The sequence below is a fragment of the Puma concolor genome, chromosome B3, assembly GCF_028749965.1.
Source record: "Puma concolor isolate L17-30 chromosome B3, mPumCon1.1.hap2, whole genome shotgun sequence".
NCBI classification, from domain to species: domain Eukaryota; kingdom Metazoa; phylum Chordata; class Mammalia; order Carnivora; family Felidae; genus Puma; species Puma concolor.
The window spans coordinates 87,580,555-87,601,842 of record NC_141672.1 but is presented as its reverse complement, the minus strand read 5'-3'; the positions used below and the strand labels follow the sequence as shown (position 1 = coordinate 87,601,842).

At 38.2% G+C, this 21,288-nt stretch overlaps 1 protein-coding gene across 12 annotated transcripts in view; it reads right to left on the bottom strand.

The window, feature by feature from the left end:
• MGA (MAX dimerization protein MGA) overlaps positions 1-21,288 on the bottom strand; it is a 172,350-nt gene that overhangs the window by 33,633 nt on the left and 117,429 nt on the right. The window lies entirely within an intron of this gene.

Here is a 21,288-nt window from a genome sequence, read left to right as displayed (position 1 = left end):
AAATTTAACATTTAATATCAAGTAATGGTAAGCACCACACCAAAAAATATAGCAGGGTAAGGAATGAAGAGTTAACAGATGCTATTAGATTTAGCATGATCAGAAAAGGCCTTCTGTTATCCTGGAAAAATCATTCTATACTACACTCTTTAATTTTATAAATAAAACAAATATTTATTAAACCTTACTCCGCACCTATTCTAAACACTTAATTATGTTTTAGCTCACTTAATTGTCACAATAGCCCCAGAGACATTATTATTCCCATTTTGCCAAAGCTGAGGTTCAGGAGTCCAACAACAAGGGGCAGAACCAGGATCAAACCCAGTCAATCTGGCTCCAGAGACACAGCTTGTTACTGTGCCCTCTGGTAACAACACGTATTCAAAAGACAGCCTGATCTCAGCAAAGAAGCAAAAATAGACCAATGGAAAAGCAATGGAACCAGAGATGAAATCATACTGTCAAGAAGGTCTACACAAAGTAAAACATGTATCATTACTTACTCAAATTAAATGGAGGATCTAGGTTAAGAGGCAACCAGCTTTTATTCTCTAAGCAAACTTCCCATTCCCAAAGATAGTAGAGAAACCAAAATTGTATTTTGCATTTTAATGGTCGGTCCTCAGAGAGAATGTAGCTGGTTCCAAACCTAAAATCCAAAATCTTTGCCTGCAGTAACATAAAACGTGACTGAGTAGCATTCACATTTAATTCAAATACTTAGCTCAGGGCGGCTGGGTGCCTTAGTCGGTTCAACAGTTAAACGTCCGACTTTGGCTCAGGTTATGATCTCATGTTTTATGAGTTCAAGCCCCATATCAGGCTGAGTGCTGACAGCTCAGAGCCTGGAGCATGCTTCAGATTTTGTCTTCCTCTCTCTCTGCCCCTCTCCCCCTCAAAAATAAATAAACATTAAAAAAAAATTTAAATCAAGTATTTAGCTCAATTTATCTTTCATAATAAAGCAGAAATCGAAATTGCAACCTGATTTCATAAAGTATATTTGTTGTGAATATTAAGACTCCCCTAAAAAACAACTATCTAAAGGGTTCCTAAGGCTAACATCATTCAGAGCATAACCACAAAATGTTGAGTATGTAGAGATTAAAACAGAATAAAATCTTCAGAGCTAGAAAGTGATTGACCCAATTATTTAGCTAGTTATAGCTGTTTCTGTGTAGGTAGATAAGGTTAGGGATCCCGGAGGAAAAAAGAACAGACATGGCTTTCTTAACATAAGTCATTATGTTAAGGGCCCCACCCATTTTTGTGATCTATGCCATATCAGCATTACTTGTCCATGCACACTTCTTGCAGAATTTCCTAGGGGTTGGAATTACAAAGAAACGCAAAAACCTATCATAGTTAAGGATTTTAAGGGAACAAAGTGAATGCAAAAGCTGGTCTCTACCAGACCAGGAAACAGCTGAACTGTATCAATGGTAAAATTCTCAGTGCTGTTTCAAAAGTAAACATTGACCTATCGCACATTCTTGAGTTGTTTTTGCAGGATTTAAACCCCTTTGAGCACTCTGAAAGCGGACTAACTGGAGCAGAGAATTGATGATGCCAACCCTTGCTGACCCTCATGGCTTAAATCAACTAGGACCTGGATTCTGTCCATGAAGGATGACTTTTACCCCAATTCTATACAGAACTCTCCTTTGTCAAGCCCCATCCACAAATATGCATGTGCCCTTAGCTTAAAACTTACCCAATTTTGTTGTTTGAGTGGACACTACTTTAGGAAACATACTCTTGCTGTTCTCCTTACCTGTTACAAGTAAAACCTTTTCTTTCCCTGTTCTTTGGCCTGGTTGTGTCTTTTGGGTGGACAACCAACAAGAGGCAAACCCAGTTTCAGGTAACATCTATTATCCAACTATTATAACCTCATTCATTTATCACATAATTCACAAAGGCTTCTAACACCCAAGTATTCATGTATTTCAATGTCTACTATGTATCAGACTTTGCAGGTACGATAATGAACAACAATGACAAAAATCCTGGGCTTCATGGAGCTTACATTTAAGTTGGGGGAAGACAGCGAGACAGGCAATAAACAAGATTAATAAGGAAAATATGCTGGGTTGTGGTAAGTGCTTATGGGGGGGGGGGGAAAGCAGACAGGAAATAAGTGGTAATGTATAGTGATTATTATTGTAGGACTATGTATTTTGAGGGAGGAGTGCTGCACTTTTCAAAAGGGTAACCAGGGATGCCTTCACAATGGAAATGGGTATTTACAAAGGCTATACCACTAATTTGATAACAACTTTATTGTTTAGTGTTGCTAATTATTTCATACACATATTAATTCTATTATAAAAATAAAAGTGCCTTCAGAGCAAACACTATAGACTTTGACAGCTTTCAATCTCTTTAAGGATTTTTAAAGCCTCTGTAAGTAAGGATTATACTAAGTAAAGGTTCCATTTACAAAATAGGTAGCACAGTAGTTCAGAAGAAACTTCTTAAAATATTTTAAGATATCTTAATTCCTCATGGAAATCAAAGACAACTCTAAAATTTGAAGTGCAGACAAAGGGGAAAAGGGTGTGCTTATTATAAACAAGAGAATTCATAAAAGGAGCTGATTGGGAAGGGTAAAGTTCAGTTCTGTTCAGGACATGAAAGACTGAAGTGCGAGCAACATCATCAAATAGGGCACACAATAAAAATCAGAAATGCTGGGGTACCTGGTTGGCTCAGTCCCAAGAGCATGTGAGTTTGATCTCTGGGTAGTGAGTTTGTGCCTCACATTGGGTGTAGAGATTCCTTACATGAATAAATAAAAACTTTAAAAAATCAGAACTGTCAATGGCAGAGACTACATCTGACGTCATGAAAATGGACAGAGAACAAATCAATTCCTCATACTTCATCAGCCCACTGTCCACTTGCTTCCTTTACACAGCTTGGAATTCAAGATAACAGTACTTCTCCGCTCCCCTTCACAATATACTAGTGATCCTCCTACCCTTCACCTGAAACTCAGGAGAAAAGGAGCTACCAAAGGCAGAATTAAGGGGAGAACCAGAATGGCATATATCCAGAGCCAAGAACAGAAACCCGTTATCAAGAAAAGTGGTATCGTATCCCCTAATTTCTATTCAAATACCTCCTAATGTTACCTCACCAAGGTCTCCGAGCATTATCACTGTCTTCCAGGTTCTCAATAAGCCTTTCTTCATGACACTTAAAACATTATGGCACAATTGTTACTGTGGCACTTAAAATTACAGTAAATACATATCTATATATTTACCACATACCTGTTTTGTCAAACTGACAGTAACTTCTTAGACATGGGACTTCATTTTAATTGTATCTTACCTCCTGTCACTCTTAGCAGGGACCATAGCAGTTGCGCCATAAATGAACAGTTTTAGATACAGAAGTCCTAGAAAACTGCTATGCTAGTAATCAGCATACTATATTCCTCTCCCTCCATTTTTGTATGTGTTTTAAACCTTTTTATTGTGAAATGTAATACCCAATTAAGTGCAAAAACAAGGTATATACAACTTAAAACATATTAACAAATATATACCTGTGTTAACACTATACAGGTCAAGAAATGAAATACTGCCAACAACCCCAGGAGCTCTTGCATGACCTTTCTCAGTCACAATTCCTTTCCATAAGAGAATCACTTACATGATAGCCTCCTCTCCACTTTCCTTTCTCAAGCCAAATAACACACCCCTAAATATCACAGCTTCATTTTGCCCGATTTTGAAAGTTATATAAATGTGACCACAGAGATGTATTACTCTGCCTACACTTCCTCTTCGCCCAACATATTATTTGTAAAATGCAACCATGCTGTTCCAGCTACCTATGTAATTATTTTTACTGTCATGTACTACTCTGATTATTCATACTATTATCCATTCTAATGTTATTAAAATATCTGGGGTTGTTTTCATGTTTTAGCTTCTATGAATCATGGTACCACAAACAATCCTAAAAAAAGTACTTCTGCTGATTACTTTGCAAACAATTAAATCTAGGGCATGTGAATCATCAACTTTAGAAAATACTGCCAAACTATTTTCCCAAGTGGTTATACCAATTAACATTTCCATCATAAAATTTTAATTTTAACTATTCTGGCAGGCATGCCATGGAATCTTGCTGTGGATTTGTTTTGTATTTCTCTGACCAAGAATGAGATGTTCAACATCCTTTTTTATGAAGTACCTCTAAAACTCTTGACTACTTAAAAAAAAAAAAAGTTTTTTTAATGTCTATTTTTGAGAGAGACATTAGGAGCAGAAAGAGAGCGACACACAGAATCCAAAGCAGGCTCCAGGCTCTGAGCTGTTAGCACAGAGCCCAATGCAGGGCTCGAACTCACGAGCTGAGAGATCATGACCTGAGCCGAAGTTGGACGCTCAACCAACTGAGCCACCCAGGCACCCCTTGACTATTTTTTATGGGACTGTTTAACTCTCCTTAATATACAGACATCTCTACATTTTCTGGACATAGGTCCTTAGTCAGATATTGCAAATATCTGTTCTCTCACTGTACCATACATTTTCACTTGCTTAACGTCCTAAAGACATGAATTTCTCATTTTTAACTAATAAAGTGTATTAATCTTTAATGATTATTTTCTTCTATTATACTGAAATCTTTTCCTAATGTGAGATCATACATATATTCTTGTATATTACAAGAGTTGGATTATTTAGCTTTTCACAATTAGGTCTATAATCTCACAGACATTATTTCTATGTATAATGAGTAAATAAATGAAGTTTTGGCTTTTTCCCATGTGGATATTCAATGAGGCTACTACAGTTTTAAAAGATCATCCTTTCCATATTCCTCTGCCATTTCCTCCAAATTAAGTGTCCATATATATATCTGAATCCACTGTATCCTCTCCATTCTGTTCTACTGACCTATTTACTTTATACTCAAGCCAGCATCACCCTGTACTACATGTGGTCATTTTATAAGTTTTGATATCCAATACAGCAAACTTTGCCACCTTGTCATTGTTCAAGATTACCCTGGCTTTACCCTGGCTATCTCTAGGTCCTTTGCATTTCCATATAAATTTTAGAACTGGCTTTTCAAGTTTCACATAAAAAACTCTGTCAAGATTTTGATTAGATTGTAATGAAATTACAAATAAAAATGAGAAGTGACATCTTTATAATATTGTTTCACTTGCTACCCACCCCTGAAAATCAAGAATGGATGTTAAGGGGTGCCTGGGTGGCTCAGTTGGTTAAGCGTCCAACTTTGGCTCATGTCATGATCTCACGTTTCCTGAGTTCGAGACCCGCTTTGGGCTCTGTGCTAACACCTCAGAGCCTGGAGCCTGCTTCAGATTCTGTCTCTGTCTCTCTCTCTCTGCCCCTCCTCCGCTCACAATCTCGCTCACTCTCTCTCAAAAATAAACATTAAAAAAAATAAAATAAAGAATGGATGTTGAGAGGATTCTGGGAAGATGAAAGAACAGGTAGCACCAGGAAATCTGCCCATTTATAAACAACTGCACAGGCAAAATCTGCCTAATGTAACTATTCTGGAATCCTAGAGTCTATTGGAGGCTTGCAACTTCCGAGGCAAGACTTAGGACAGTAAATGGTCCTTAACTGTGGTCAATTTCAGTTCTTAGCACAGTAGCAACTGCCCATTCCCCATCTTCATTCTCTCTTCATTCATGTCTAGTCACTTAGCAGGCAGCGGCACGTGTGTTCCTGAAGTAGCCTGCACAAAGCTCGAGGGAGCCAGAGTGGGCAAAGAGAGTCCTATCCTCCATCAGGGGTCTATGCTCTGACCACTGATTGCTTCTGATCAGAGGTGCAAAGAGGTAGGTAGGCAGCCACTATTGTTGCACCTCCCCGCAATACTGCAAGCCCTTCCTCTTCTGTCTTAAGTGACTTCCAAGGAACCAGCACCCTTCACCCCCATCAATTTTCACTTTTTCCCCTTTGAAGAGCCAGATATTAAAGACAAGGACATTCAAAATCAACTGCAAATACAAGAAAACTTAGATAGTGACTATGCATGCCAACAAAAAGGCTCAGAGAAGATCTGAAAACACAAGTTTACATATACTTCAAGATGATCATTAGCACAGACTACCTACAACAATCAAAACAAAAGCAGTAACAAAATAAACAAACCCTGGGAAAGGAGGAGAATCTGATTCCAGAGTTACCACATTATTAGATTCAAATGTCCAGTGTTCCAGTCACAAAAAGACAAATATTGAATGATTACACTTAGATTAAGTACTAAAAGTAGCCAAATATCATAAAGACAAAAAGTAAAATGGTGTTTGCCAGGGGTTGGGGGAAGAGGGAAATGGGGAATTATTCTTTTAAAGGGTTCAGTTTCAGCTTCAAAACATAAGTAAAGTTACAGTGATAATGCTTGTTACACAACAGTGTGAGCATATGTAGTACCACTGAACTGTGCATTTAAAACTGGTTAAGGGGCGCCTGGGTGGCGCAGTCGGTTAAGCGTCCGACTTCAGCCAGGTCACGATCTCGCGGTCCGTGGGTTCGAGCCCCGCATCAGGCTCTGGGCTGATGGCTCAGAGCCTGGAGCCTGTTTCCGATTCTGTGTCTCCCTCTCTCTCTGCTCCTCCCCCGTTCATGCTCTGTCTCTCTCTGTCCCAAAAATAAATAAACGTTGGAAAAAAAAAAATTAATTAAAAAAATAAATAAATAAATAAAACTGGTTAAGATGGTAAAGTTTATGTTGAGTGCATTCTATCACCATAAAAATAAATAAAAACAGAGGTGTGCCTGGGTGGCTCAGTCAGTTGAGTGTCCAACTCTTGATCTCGGCTCAAGTCATGATCTCACGGTTTGTGAGATGGGAGCCCCATGACAGGCTCTGCACAGACAGTATGGAGCCTGCTTGGGATTCTCTCTCTCTTCCACACTCTATCTGCCTGTCCCCTGTTTGCATGTGTGCACGCTCTCTCAAAATAAACAAACTTTAATTTTTTTTTTTTCCAACGTTTATTTTTGGGACAGAGAGAGACAGAGCACGAACTGGGGAGGGGCAGAGAGAGAGGGAGACACAGAATCGGAAACAGGCTCCAGGCTCTGAGCCATCAGCCCAGAGCCCGACGCGGGGCTCGAACCCACGGACCGCGTGATCGTGACCTGGCTGAAGTCGGCCGCTTAACCGACTGCGCCACCCAGGTGCCCCAAAATAAATAAACTTTAAAAAATATATATATTTTTTTAATGGATGTTGAATTTTCATCAGCTTTACAGCATTTCCTGATATAAAATTTCTTTCATGTTGTTAATGTGTTTTGAAATATTCTACATCATTTTAAATAACACGGTACATTCGTAAAGGTATATAAAACTTTAACATAGATTGTACAATAAATTCAATTTTTCAGTATTCAACAGCCTTCAATACTCCTATATAAGTAAACCTATTTTTTTTTACAGTTTTATTGATAAATTTAGTACCACATATACAACATGATGAACTGTGACATACATATACTCCTGTGAAACCATCACTACAATGAAGATAGTGAAGGCAACCATCACACCTCCAAGAATTCCTTGTAACTGTAATTGGGTAACGTCTTTGTAATCCCTCCATCTTTCCCTCTGAGTCCAACATCCATCCTAACCATTGTCCAGGCAACCACTAATCTATGTATTAGTTTCTATTTCTTTTTTACACAGATGGAATAAAAATGTTAACTTTAGGGGGTGAGATTGAAGCCAAGTGCTTATCATTCAGTGTAATTATTCTAAGATTGATCTTGTTCCTGAGTGTGTATCAATAGTTTTTCATCTTATTGCTGAGTAAGATTCCATTGTTTCTATCTATACCAATGTCTTTATCCATTAACCTGTTGATGAACACCTAGGTTGTTTTCAATGTTCTTGCTATTACAGATAAAGCAGTTATGAATACCTATGTACAAGACTTCATGTGACATACACTTTCACTTCTGTTGAGTAAATACATACAAATGAAATGACTCCATTGTTTGACAGACCTTTTTTTAACATTCTAAGAAACTAGCAAACTGTTTTCCAAAGTGACTGTACCATTTTACATTCCCACCAGTTATGCACAAGAGTTCCAAAGGCTTATGTTTTCATCAACATTTGGGATGGTCACTCTTTGTAACATTAGCCAGTTAGTGGTATATGGTAGGATCTCCTTGTAGGTTTTTTTTCTGGCTGGGTACAATAGGCTTTAATATATATGGGGCGCCTGGGTGGCGCAGTCGGTTAAGCGTCCGACTTCAACCAGGTCACGATCTCACGGTCCGTGAGTTCGAGCCCCGCGTCAGGCTCTGGGCTGACGGCTCAGAGCCTGGAGCCTGTTTCCGATTCTGTGTCTCCCTCTCTCTCTGCCCCTCGCCCGTTCATGCTTTGTCTCTCTCTGTCCCAAAAATAAATAAACGTTGAAAAAAAAAAAATTAAAAAAAAAAAAATATATATAACACAGTATATAACATGGTAGGGATTCCCTAAGCCCCTCCTCTTCTTTGGGGGATCAGAGGTGGAAATTGTACAGACATCGGGAGATTCTCAGCATCTTGGGGGATGAGTTGGGGCAAGGATTCTCCAACTCTCTTTTCTAGATCTTGCTGGAGCTATTGGTCCAGGAGGCTCTTACTCCTTAGAAGCCATGCAGACCATAACGTCTACCACTCAGTTACCGTAGCCAAATTTATTCTCGTAACAGGAAATGAGTCTGGCAAAGCGGTCAATCATGGCAATGTTACGCGTAGCATCAAAGGTGGAAGAGTGGGTGTGAGGGTTAAAGTTGCAGAAAACAATCTGGTCCTCAGTATAGCCCAGGTTGCCCTTGAAAGGAGGCCCTCTGATACCTGTTTACACTGACTTTTCCCATCCTGTCTTGGGGACACAGCTGTCACAACACCAGAAGATGTAGCTATCTGTTGATCAGGGAGGAGGGCTACCTTATGGTTTTAATAAGCATTTTCCTAATGATGACTGATGACAACCATCTTTTCACGTGCTTGATCTAGTGTCTATATATCTGCTGTTAAGTGTTTCAATTTTCTATTTTTTAAATTCTGCTGACTGCCTTCTTACTGAGTTTTTTAAGAATTCTTTATTATAGATACATGTCCTATGTTGGCTGCATGTTTTTTATAGTATTTCTCTTAGTTTATGGCTTCTCTTTTATTGAAGAGACCTTCTGAAGAGCAAGTTTTTTCAATTTCATTACACTTTTTGACATTTACAATTTTGGTTTTGATGTCCTATTCTAAACATCTTTATGAGCCACAGGTCACAAAGGATTTTTTCCCTTTATTTTCTTTTAGACATTGTATAGCTTAAAGCACTTATATTTAAGACATTAACTTTTAGATCTTGAGCTAATTTTTATCTATAATGTAAAGTTATGATTGAGGTTCTCTTTTTATTTTTGGAGGCAGGGAAGGGCTGTTTCTAGCTATCCAATTAATTGCTCCAGATCCACCTGTTGGGAAGATCATTATTTCCTCATTAAAAGGACTCGGAATTGTGTCAAAAACTCACTGGTCTTGTATTTTTGTGTAACAACTTTTGAATTCTCTCTTCTGTTCCACTGATCCTTATGTCTTTTTTTACCCAAATTACTTTTCAGCTTTACAGTAAGTCTTAAAATCAGATAGTCTAAGTCTACCAACTATGTCTGCCTTTATCAAAATTGTTTATCAAATGACTATTCTAAATACTTTACTTTTCCATATAAATTTTATAAACAAGTTGCAAATTTCTAACAAGAAAAGCCTGCTGGGATTTTGACTGGAATAGCATCAAATTTAAATATTAATTTGTGGAAAAGTCTATCTTACCAAAAGAGTTTTTGGATGTATAACAACAGTCTACCCCTCCATTTATTTAGGTCTTTTAAAAGTGCTCTCAACAAGGTTTTCCAGTTTTTAGTAAAAAAGTCTTAGGCAACTTTTGTCAGCTTCATATTTAAATGTTTGAGTTGTTTGGATGCTATTCTAAATGGTACTTTTTATTTCAATTTCCAGTTGTTACTACCATATATATAAATATACAGTCTACTGATATTACTGTATGCCACAAACTCGCTAAACTAACACAGTTCTAATAGGTTTTTTGTAGATTCCTTAGGATTTTCCTGTCTATGAATAAAGCCAATTTTACTTTTCCCTTTCCAATCTGGATACATTTTCTATTTCATGCCTTACACCACTGGCTGAGACCTCCAATATGATATTAAATAGACAAGACAAAAGAAGACATTCTTCATCATTTCTAATCATTGGAAAAAAGCACTCTTTCATGATTAATATGTTGCTTGTACAGGTTTTCATAGCTGCTCTTTATCAGACTATGAAAGTTTCCTTCTATTCCTAATGTGCTTAAGAATTTTTACCAGAAATTTGTCAACTGAGTATGTCAAGTTGTGAAAATATCTATTGAAATGTTAATATGCCCCCCCCCCGCCCCCCCCACACACACACTTTTTAAGTCTATTACGGTAATGGTGAACAACACTGATTATTTTCAAATGGATCATCAACCTTGCAAGCCTGGGGTAAATCCCACTTGATCAGGATATACGGTCCTTTAAATACATTCCTGGATTGTATGTGCTAAAACTGAATTTATAATCTTTACATATGTTCATGAGAGATATTACTCTGCCATTTCCTTGTAATGTCTTTTGCTGGTTTTAGTTTCAGGGTAATGCTGGTCTCATGGAATGAGATAATTTTATGAAAGCATTTGTATAAGATGGGCATTACTTCTTCCTGAATGTTTTGACAATTCATCAGTGAACGGATCTGGACCTAGAGTCATTACTGTAGACTTTTTCCCTACAAGTTCACAAGTATGGGGGCAGGCAGTTACTTATTTCTTAAGTGAGTATGGTAGCTTTGTGTCATTCAAAAAACTTGTCCATTTCATCTAATTTACTGTCACAAAATTGTTCCTTTATTAAACTTTGAATGTCTGTAAGTAATATCATTTATCATTTCTGATACTGGTAATTTGTGTGTTCTTTTTTCCTAATCAGTCTGGCTACAGATAGCAATTTTATTGATCTTCCCTTTACATAGGTAACTTGTAGATACACATCTCCAACAAAACTCTGGGTGGGCTAAGAAAGCAGGAATGCCATGTTTATCCTTTCTCTTGGTACCACCCACAGTAGCTAACTAATAAGCACAGTACCTTCACATCATCAGCATTTTTTGACCAAACAAAAGCATAAATATATGATAATCAAGTGAAGGCCAAATTTCAAAAATCATACTGCATACAGTAGGAAAAAAACATGAAGACTTTTAAGCCAGATAAACTTGGGTTCAAATCTCTACCACTCCCTTAAAACCAAGGTGATCTTGGGGAAGGAGTTACATAAACTCCCTAAGCACTCAATTAGTGTATCTGTAAAATGGAAAAAACCTTCTTATAAAAGGTTGCAAGATTTAAAAGATATAAACCCTATCAAGTGCTCTGCATAAAGACTGTTTAATAATGGTAATTTCCCTCTGTTCACACCAATGGATTAATGGACCAATATTAGCAGAAAATCTTTAAGTCTACTACAAGGGGAAAAAATGTATTATTAAATGCCACAATTTCATGCATTGTAAATATTAACTTTTCACTTATACATTAGCTACAGAATGAATACATAAACATGAAAAATCTCAAACTGTACAAAAGGAAACGAAAAACAAGTCTTACACCATACCCAGTGTCACATCCCTACAAGTGATTACTTTTACATTTGTGTTCCGTTTTGGTGGTTATTTCAGTAATCCTAAATTAAACATTTTGTCCTCAACTTCATGATTTAGCAGTAGCTAAAGACTCAGTGTGATGAAAGATAAGGAAATTAGCTTCCTAAAACTCTCAACTTGTGTCTGCTACACTTTTACTTTATATTGCTAATTTCTGTTCTAAAACTGTATTTAGACTTTTAGATATTCATTTATATCAATTCTAAAAACAAACAAAAAAAATCAATTAGCTTACAAAAGTATACCTATGTGATTCATCCTTGCAGAGTCAACTAATGTGACTGATCCCTTAGCGGAGGAAATGTACTTCTATATTACTAAATTTGCTCACCTGATCCAGATGAACAGATTCCGTTTTCCTCTATCCTTCCAGACTGCTCAAAATTCTACCAAAAAATATACTGATTTAGGGGAGTCTGAGTGGCTCAGTCCATTAAGTGACTGACTCTTGGTTTCTTTTTTTTTTTTTTTTTTTTTTTCAACGTTTATTTATTTTTTGGGACAGAGACAGAGCATGAATGGGGGAGGGGCAGAGAGAGAGGGAGACACAGAATCGGAAACAGGCTCCAGGCTCCGAGCCATCAGCCCAGAGCCTGACGCGGGGCTCGAACTCACGGACCGTGAGATCGTGACCTGGCTGAAGTCGGACGCTTAACCGACTGCGCCACCCAGGCGCCCCTGACTCTTGGTTTCAACTTAGGTGATGATCTCATGGTTTGTGAGATAGAGCCCTGTGAGTGTGCAGCCTGCTTATGGTTCTCCACTGGTGTGCAGATGCTCTCATTCTCTCAAAAAGAAATAAACTTAAAAAGAAAAAAAATTACTGATTTATAGTGGAACCATAATTTTCCTATACAAACTTTAACTTCCAGTGTTAATTGCGTTTCCTTAAAATATCTACTGAAATGATAATATATCTTTTTTTTTTAAGTATGTTATGGTAATGATGAACTATACTGTTTATTTTCAAATGTTAAGTCATTTGCATGACCTTCACCTAACAATGAATTATCCAAGTTATTTCTTATTTTGAGAGAAGTGCAAGCAGGGGCAGGGCAGAGAGACAGAGAAAGAGAAAGAGAATCCCAATCAGGCTCCATGCTGTCAGCACAGAGCCCAACTTCGGGCTCAATCTCCTGAATCATGAGATCTTGACCTGAGCCAACATCAAGAGTTGGACAGTTAACCAATGGAAACACCCAGGCATGCCTTAACCATGTTATTTCTTAAAATAATCAATTACCTCCTTAAAGATAGTTTTCTCAGCATCTTATTATTTTCCACTTTATATCAGACTAGTTGCTTCCTTGTCTTCCTATGTAGTTGTCATCCTAAGATCATTTTTCCCATCTTAGACGGGGTCCATTCTTCACTAAAGGTCATCTCCTGCTTCTTGAATTTCTTTTTCATTTTCCAGAGCACAACTTCAAGAAATTCCAAGAAGTTTCTAAGAAGCCAACCTCACGCATCATTGTATGTTTTAATATATCTTTTTTTATTTTTTAACATTATTTATTACTTCTTAGAGACAGAGCACGAGCAGGGGAGGGGCAGAGAAAGAGAAAGGGAGACACAGAATCTGAAGCAAGCTCCAGGCTCTGAGCTATCAGCACAGAGCCCGATGCGGGGCTCGAATTCGCAAACCGGTGAGATCATGACCTGAGCCAAAGTTGGACACTCAACCAACTGAGCCACCCAGGCGCCCCATAAAATATCTTTAAGCACAGACTTGACTTATAATTTTGTTGGCTGAGAGCTCTAAGTTGAACATTCACCTGATCCCCACCCGAATCAGGTTTTCAAAATAATTCAAATATCCAGTATAACAGCGTGGTCCAAAATCTGGAATGTATACCAAAAGCAGTTCTAAGAGGGAAGTTTATAGGAACACGGGTCTACCTCAAGAAGAAAAATCTCAAACAATCTAACTTTTACACCTAGAGGAGCTAGAAAAAGAACAACATATAAAACCCAACCTAGCAAAAGGAAGGAAATAAGAAAGAATAGAGCAGAAAATAAATGACAAAGAAACTCAAAAAAAAAAAAAAGAACAGACCAATGAAGCCAAGACCTGATTCTTTGAAAAGATCAACAAAACTCATAAACCTCTAGCAAGACTCATTTAAAAAATAAAAAAATTAAAAAATGACCCAAATAAGCAAAACTGATTAAAGGGGATAAATAACAATCAACACCACAAAAATACAAACAACTGTATCAGAATATTATGAAAACTTACTTGACAACAAATGGGACAACTTATAAGAAATGGATAAATTCCTAGAAACGTGTAACCTACCAAAACTAAAGCAGAAAGAAACAGAAAATTTTAAAAGCCCAGTTAACTGCAATGAAAGTCAATCAGTAATCAAAATACTCCCAAAAAACTAAAATTCAGGACCAGATAGCTTCACTGGCTAATTCTACCAAATGTTTAAAGACTTAATGCTAATTCTTTTCAAACTATTCCAAAAAATATAAGAGAAAGGAAAACTTCCAAATTCATTCTATGAAGTCAATTACCACCCTGATACTAAAACCAGATAAAGATACCACAGAAAAAAGAACTACAGGCCAATCTGTCTCATGAATACAGTTGCAAAAGTCCTCAACAAAGTATTAACAAACAGAATCAGATGATATATTGAAAACAAACATAAACCATGGTCACGTGGGAATTTATTCCCAGGATGTAAAGGTGGCTCAATATTTGCAAACCAATCAACATGATACATCACATCAGTAAGACAAAGGATGAAAACCATTATGATCATTTCAAAAGATGCAGAAAGAATATTTCACAAAGTACAACATCTATTCATGACAAAAACTCACAGCAAAGTACATCTAGGGGGAACATATCTCATAATAAAGGCCTTATATGAAAAACCCATAGCCAATATCATACTCATTGGTGGAAAATTGAAAGCTTTTCCCCCTAGGTGATGAACAAGACAAGGAGGTCCACTCTCACCACTTTTATTCAACTTGGTGCTAGAAGTCCTAGTCTTAGCCACAGCAATTAAGTAAAATAAAGAAACAAAAGGCCGCTGGGGCACCTGGGTGGCTCAGTTGGTTAAGCGTTCAACTTTGGCTCGGGTCATGATCTCAGGTTCATGGGTTCAAGCCCTGCATCAGGCTCTGAGCTGACAGCTCAAATACTGAATGAAGCCTGCTTAGATTCTGTGTCTCCCTCTCTCTCTCTGCCTCTTCCCCACTCACACTTGGTCTCTCTCTCTCTCAAAAATAAACATTAAAAAATTTTTTTTAGAAATGGGGCGCCTGGGTGGCGCAGTCGGTTAAGCGTCCGACTTCAGCCAGGTCACGATCTCGCGGTCCGTGAGTTCGAGCCCCGCGTTGGGCTCTGGGCTGATGGCTCAGAGCCTGGAGCCTGTTTCCGATTCTGTGTCTCCCTCTCTCTCTGCCCCTCCCCCGTTCATGCTCTGTCTCTCTCTGTCCCAAAAATAAATAAACGTTGAAAAAAAAAAAAGAAAGAAAGAAAGAAAAGGCAGTCTGGGCGCCTGGGTGGCTCAGTCGGTTGAGTGTCCGACTTCGGCTCACGTCATGATCTCGCAGTTTGTAAGTTTGAGCCCCACATCAGGCTCTGTGCTGACAGCTCAGAGCCTGGAAACTGCTTCCAATTCTGTGTCTCCCTCTCTCTATGCTCCTCCCCTGCTCACACCCTCTCTCTCTCTCAAGAATAAAGAAAAAATTTAAAAAAAGGAAGGAAGGAAGGAACGAAGGAACGAAGGAAGGAAGGAAGGAAGGGCAGTCAAATTGGTAAAAAAATAAAAGTTTCACTATATGCAGATGACATGATACTATATATAAAAAACCAAAGGACTTCATCAAAAAATTACTAGAACTAATAAGTGATTTTAGTCAAGTCACAAAATACAAAACCAATGTAGAGAAAACTGTTGCATTCCTATATAATACTAATGAAGCAGCAGAAAGTGAAATTAAGAAGAGGAATCCAGGGGCACCCGGGTGGCTCAGTCAGTTGAAAGTCTGATTTTGGCTCAGGTCATGATCTCGTGGTTTGTGAGTTTGAGCCCCATATCAGGCTCGATGCTGTCAGCACAGAACCTGCTTCAGATCCTCTGTCCCTGTCTCTCTCTCAGCCCCTCCCCTACTTGGGCTCTCTCAGAAATAAATAAAACATTTTTTAAAAAAAAGACAACAAATCCACTTCCATTTGCACCAAAAACAATGCAATATCTAGGAATAAACTTAACCAAAGAGGTGAAAGCATCTAACTCTTGATTTCAGCTCAGGTCATGGATCTCACAGTTCCTGACTTAGAGCCCCACATTGGCCTCTACAATGGCACACAGAGCCTGCTTGGAATTCATTCATTCATTCTCTCTCTCTCTCTCTCTCTCTGCCCCTGCCCCCAGTTCCCACACACTCTCTCAAAATAAATAAATAAACATTAAAATTTTTTTAATTAAGTGGGAATGCAAGCTGGTGCAGCCACTCTGGAAAACAGTATGGAGGTTCCTCAAAAAACTAAAAATAGAACTACCCTATGACTCAGCAATTACACTACTAGGCATTTATCCACAGGACACAGGTGTGCTGTTTCAAAGGGACACATGCACCCCCATGTTGACAGCAGCACTATCAACAATAGCCAAAGTATGGAAAGAGCCCAAATGTCCATCGATGGATGAACAGATAAAGAAGATGTGGTATATACATATACAATGGAGTATTACTCGGCAATCAAAAAGAATGAAATCTTGCCATTTGCAACTATGTGGATGGAACTGGAGAGTATTATGCTAAGTGAAATTAGAGAAAGATAAAAATCATATGACTTCACTCATATGAGGTCTTTAAGAAACAAAACAGATGAACATAGGGAAGGGAAACAAAAATAATATAAAAACAGGGAGGGAGACAAAACAGAAGAGACTCATAAACGTGGAGAACAAACTGAGGGTTACTGGAGGGGTTGTGGGAGGGGGGATGGGCTAAACGGGTAAGTGGCATTAAGGAATCTACTCCTGAAATCATTGTTGCACTATATGCTAATTTGGATGTAAATTTTAAAAAATAAAAAAGAAAAGAAAAAAATTTTAATTAAAAAAAAAAGAGAAAAAAAACAAACTAGATGTATCATAATTCCAGATTTCAAGTTATACTACAAAGCAGTAGTAATTAACACAGTATGGTGCTGACATAAAAACACATAGACAGCTACATGTCAAAGAATGAAACTGGACCGCTTTCCTTAACTACACCACAAACAAAAGTAAACTCAAAATGGATTAAAGACCTAAATGTTAAGACCTAAAACCATAAAAATCCTTGAAGACAATAAAAGCAGTAATTATCAGCTGTCGCAAAACTTTTCTATATATGTCTCTTGAGGCAAGGGAAATAACACAAAGTAAACTACTGGGACTACATCAAAATAAAAAGTTTCTGCAGGCATCTGGGTGGCTCAGTTCGTTGAGCAACCAACTTATGATTTTGGCTCAGGTCATAATCTTGTGGTCGTGAAGATAGAGCCCCACGGCAATCTCTCTGCTAAGTGTGGAGCCTGCATGGGATTCTCGCTCTCCCTCTCTCTGCCCCTCTCTTGCTCACGTTCTCTTTCTCTCAAAATAAATATTTTTTAAAAATAAAAATACAGTGGGGCACCTGGGTGACTCAGTCGGTTGGGCATCCAACTTCGGCTCAGGTCATGATCTCGCAGTCCCTGAGTTTGAGCCTCGCGTTGGGATCTGTGCTGACAGCTCAGAGCCTGGAGCCTGCTTCAGATTCTGTGTCTCCCTCTCTCCCTGACCCTCCCCCGTTCATGCTCTGTCTCTGTCTCAAAAATAAATAAACATTAAAAAAAAATTTTCAAATGTAAAAATAAAAGTACAATAAAAAATTTCTGCACTGCAAACTGAAAGGCAATTTACTGAATGGGAGAAGATAACTGCAGATGACCTATCCAATAAAGGGGTTAGTATCCAAAATATATAAAGAACTGATACAACTCAACACCCAAAAACTGATACAACTCAACACCCAAAAACCAATAATCCAATTAAAGAATGGGCAGAAGACATGAATAGACATTTCTCCAGAGAAGACATACAGACCATGGCCCACAGACCATGAAAAGATGCTCAACATCACTCATCATGAGGGAAATGCTATCAAAACTACAATGAGATATCACCTCACACCTGTCAGAATGGCTAAAGTCAAAAACACAAGAAACAAGGATTGAAGATGATGTGGGGGGAAAAAAGGAACCTTCTTGCACTGTTGGTGATGCAAACTAGTGCAGCCACTCTGGAAAATAGTATGGAGATTCCTCAAAAAGTTAAAAATAGAACTACCCTATTATCCAGAAATCATACTACTGGTATTTACCCAAAAAATACAAAAATACTATACAAAGGGACATATGCACCCCTATATTTACAGCAACATTATTTACAACAGCCAAATTATGGAAGCAGCTCAAGTAAAGATGTGGTATCTATATATACCTTTACTCCTGATGAGTAAAGATGTGGTATCTATATATATACACAATGGAATATTATTCAGCCATAAGAAAAAATGAAATCTTGGCATTTCCTAGATGGAGCTAGAGAGTATAATGCTAAGCAAAAGAAGTCAGAGAAAAACATACCATATGATCTCATTCATATAGAGTGTTGCTAGAATGTCTTTATCTTCAAGATTAAAAAAATACTAATACATTAATAAATGGACTTAAAAATAGGTAATATGATCTGCAATTATTTGATGGGAGATTTATACTAGGGAATTGTTTCTCCCCCATATGGCTAGCCAGTTGTACCACTACCTACTGACAATAAATCCTTTCCTACTGGCTTAAAATGTCACCTATAATTTAGTAAACTGAAAAATATTTACATTTGGGTCTTCTTCTAGTCTCTGCTGCCTATTTTATAAACAGTGCCAGGCTATTCTAACTGCTATTTCAGTGTTTAAATAAGATACTGCCTCCATATACCTAAATGATCTTTATAAAAATAAGATTCAAAAGGTTTAGAATGAAATACAATATAGAATTATTAGTTTAGTTCTATCTGTATCTCCTTAATGAGTTTTCTCCCATTTTGCACTTACGGCAACCCTTTTCCATTTCAAAATAACGAGTAAGTTACAGAAGCCACATAAATATGAAAACTGTGTTATCTGTAGGATTTATTAGTTTGATTTCTTGGTTAATGCATTTGCCCTGTGTCTTATCCTTAACCTTAATTAAACTCCAAAAGCCAGCCAATTATCATAGTATTTTTTGTTTTTCCCATTGGTATAGAACATTATTAAGAAACATGACTTACTATGCTCTAGGAGCCATCAGTTTTCTTGTACTGTTAGGGAAGATGAGGAAAGGAGAGAAGGTATTTTTGTTACGACTGTTATGAAAAAGGAATAGAAATAAGGAAGAGTTCTTAGAGGTGAAATGTTACTGAGACCAAAGCCAAACAAAATTATACAGGACAACTAGCAGACAAAGAAATCTTTCAGTCTGTTTTGAAAAAAAGACAGGTAAGGAAAAAAAAAAAAAAACTACGGATGATTTAGAGGAATTGTAGAGGAAGAAAATGAGAAAGCAAAGACTCAAACAAATGATGGAAAAAAGTATCTCGAAAGGACATGAAATTTCAGATTAAAAGATTCCACTGAATAGCAGGCAGTAATAACTTTAAGAAGATTTTATCTAAACGCATCCTTCTGACATTTGTACCATTAAGAATAAAGAAGGGGTGAGGGGCGCCTGGGTGGCTCAGTCGGTTAGGCGGCCGACTTCGGCTCGGGTGATGATCTCGTGGTCCGTGAGTTCCAGCCCCGCGAAGGGCTCTGTGCTGACAGCTCAGAGCCTGGAGCCTGTTTCGGATTCTGTGTCTCCCTCTCTCTGACCCTCCCCGTTCATGCCCTGTCTCTCTCTGTCTCAAAAATAAATAAACGTTAAAAAAAAAAAAAAAAAAAAGAATAAAGAAGGGGTGCCTGGGTGGCTCAGTAAGTTAAAATGTCTAACTTCAGCTAGGGTCATGATCTTGCCGTTCTTGAGTTCGAGCCCCACGTTGGGCTCTGCACTGACAGTTCAGAGCCTGGAGCTTGCTTCAGATTTCTTTGTCTCCCTCTCTCTCTGTCCCTTGCCTGCTCACACTCTTTCTCTGTCTCTCAAAAATAAACATTAAGAAGAATTTTTCTTTTTAAAGATTAAAGAAGATATCCTGAACCCTTTTAAAGGGAAACCACTTTGCCTAGGAAGGATTTAAAATCAATTTGAGGGGGATGCCTGGGTGGCTCAGTCAGTTAAGCGTCCAACTTCAGTTCAGGTCATGATATCACAGTTTGTGAGTTCGAGCCCCACGCTGGGCTCTGTGTGGACAGCCTGGTGCCTGCTTTGGATTCTGTATCTCCCCCCCACCGCCCCGTCCCTCCCCTGCTCATGCTTGCGCTCTCTCTCTAAAACAAATAAACATTTAAAACAAAAGAAAAAGAAAATCAATCTTAGGGGCACCTGGGTGGCTCAGTCAGTCAAGTGTCTCACTCTTGATATCAGTTCAGGCCCATCTCGCGTTTCGTGAGATCGAGCCCCACACCAGGTTCTGTGATGACAAGCACAGAGCCTAGCCTGCTTAGGATTCTTTTTCTCCCTGTGTGCCCCTCCCTTGCTGGCACTCTTTCTCTCAAAAAAATAAATAAACATTAGAGAAAAATCCAGTGTTGAGTATGGAAAAATTGGCACTATCCAACTAATGGTAAATGTGTTCTTGGTACAACCCTAGAACGATCTATAAATCTTTAAAGTTCTCTGTCACAGAAATTCCACTTTTTTTTTTTTTTAACTTTTTTAATGTTTATTTATTTTTGAGAGAGAGACAGAGCATGAATGGGGGGGGGCGGGGGGGGGGGGGCAGAGAGAGAGGGAGACACAGAATCGGAAGCAGGCTCCAGGCTCTGGGCCATCAGCCCAGAGCCCGACGTGGGGCTCGAACTCACGGACCGCGAGATCGTGACCTGAGCTGAAGTCAGACGCTTAACCGACTGAGCCACCCAGGCGCCCCAGGAATTCCACTTTCAATAGCCTACCATGAACACGAATGTTCAACACTGTACTGTTTACAATAAAATACAAAAAGGCTAAATGCCCAAACAAAAGGACTATAATATGAAGTTATTAAAGCTAAAATTCTAATATAGATCTATACTTGTTGATACAGAAAATAGAACATAACTTTATGATAGCAAATTTATAAAGGTTATAATACCACATACACAGTAGTTTCATTTCTATAGGACCCTATGTATGCACACAAGTGTATTAATAGAAAATCCTGGAGGAACATACACTCAAGTATTAAACATCCACTGTGACTGACGTTTACACTGGTATGACAAGCAATAGCAAATGTAAATATACACTGCCAAAAAGGGGAGTGTCAGTGCCCTAATAATCTAAGAAGCAAAAAAAATCTTTGGGGCACCTGGGTGGCTCAGTCGGTTGAGCATCTGACTTTGGCTCA